This window comes from Salvelinus namaycush, chromosome 1 (genome assembly GCF_016432855.1).
Source record: "Salvelinus namaycush isolate Seneca chromosome 1, SaNama_1.0, whole genome shotgun sequence".
Lineage (NCBI taxonomy): Eukaryota > Metazoa > Chordata > Actinopteri > Salmoniformes > Salmonidae > Salvelinus > Salvelinus namaycush.
Window position 1 is genome coordinate 74,263,612 of NC_052307.1, and position 1,963 is coordinate 74,265,574.

The window sequence follows — 1,963 nt, forward strand, 5'->3', positions numbered from 1 at the left end:
GATTCCTCATCCATAGAAATACCTGATGATGACCAGTGTCCGTTGTCAAACTTCAGTGTATGTACAGAGAAAATTGGCCAAGTGTTCGAGTATAGCAAGAAGCTGTCAGTTGACTGTGGATCCACGTTATCAGGACAGGATCCAGTTGAAGAATGACGCCAACGGCCTTGCTGTTGTATTTTGGAATGTAACCAAAGAAGATGAAAAGCAACAGTATTATGTGGACTGTGCATCTACAATTCTAAAGAGATTTGTAATTCAAATTCTAAGTAAGAAGCTTCCTGTCAATCTTTTTAATGCAAAAAAAAGTTGGTTTGGAAGTACATGTGACAGTAGAGCGGTTTCTAAAGTTCCACTGTTGCTTAGCTGTACTGAAGGGATGAAACATCAGCTATAAAGCTGGTATTGCTATTGTAAACATTGCAGCACTATTTAACACAAACTAATTAAGCTTTTTTTTCTTATGGTATATTTTCAGACATTACTGAGAGTTCAACCACTACAGCAGCCCCACAACCATCTACACCCACACGAGGAGGTATTATTGTCACCTGATCATTAATCTGGAAGAAGATAATGCAGGGTTTCCCCAAACTTCAACCGGGGGACCCCGGGGGGGTACACATGTTGGCTCTCTTTTTTCCCCCTAGCACTACATAGCTGATTAAAAGAATCAACTTTCATCAAGCTTATTTAAATAAGCTGTGTAGTGCTCGGGCAAAAACCAAAACGTACACCCCTTGGGGTCCCCATGAACAAGTTTGGGAAACACTGAGATAAAGAGAACCATCTTTGTAGTGCAGAAATAATTGTTATTCAAGCATGACAACAGTGTATTTTGCTTATGATATATTTTCAGGAAGCACTGAGAGTTCAACCACCACAGCAGCCCCACAACAATCTTCAACCACAACAGGTATAAATCATCGTCTGATCTTTAAGTTTAAGTAGATTGTGAGTTGTGCAGTAATAGCAGAACTCGGTTCAAATAGTATAAGAAATCTACCAAGCACTTAATGAGCTTGTGTGTTGCAGTAGAACCAACAGAACTGTACCAAAAGTGAAAACCCTGCCGATCTGTCTTTTTGAAAGGCCACATTTTCACCTCGCATAGACAGCTGTGTTGTGAACTAACACACAGCAACATTCTAAATGAGGGAAAGGGGATACCTAGTCAGTTGTACAACTGAATGCCTTCAACTGAAATGTGTCTTCCTCATTTAACCCGACCCCTCAAACAGAGAGATAACGGGAGCCCTGTTTGTATTTGAAGTCAAATACATTCCAAGTTATTGTTTGGGATCTGTCATGTAGAACTAGACAGTAAAGTTGTCTAACTCAATGTCATGATCACCTCTGATCAGGAGCTAGAAGTGGGTCAGATCTGGTGTATGTGCCAATATGTTTTGGAATGTGTATGGTTGTGTATTTGCCCCCATCTGGCTCCTCTGGCCATATTTAGTTTGACAGTCAAGATACTTTTCAACTTTTTTGGCTTCTCTGCCTTTTGGCTAAGATCAAGTGTAGTATCTCTTAAAAAATCTGTTGCTGTCAGTGTAATATCTGCTACGTCCCTTATCTGGGGGCCATATATGAAATAGTTTTTTGGAACGGGGAGATGGAATAGGGGCTTGCTCATCTGCTGCACGCATCGACCTAGTAATGCAGGCTCTCCAGGAAGGGTGCACCTCTCTGGCTGCAGGTAGCCTCATGGTTAGAGAGGTGAGCCAACAACAAGAAGGTTGCCAGTTCGAATCCCGAGTCTGGCGGGAAGTGAGGGTTGCCTAGATGCCATTGCCTGCATGCCCTTGAGCAAGGCACGTTAACCCCCCCCCACACACACACACACACACAACTGCTCCTTGGGCACCCAGTGTGGCAGGCTCCTACCTGTCCAACCTGTATATGTATGCGTGTCTTTCGGAGGGGATGGGTTAGTGGTCAACTTTCGATTGGACTGCAG

The 1,963-nt window shown here is 43.0% G+C and overlaps 1 pseudogene; it reads left to right on the top strand.

Moving 5' to 3' along the window:
- Positions 1-1,491: 1,491 nt before the first annotated feature.
- On the top strand, positions 1,492-1,693 carry LOC120057441 (annotated as a pseudogene).
- Positions 1,694-1,963: the final 270 nt, after the last annotated feature.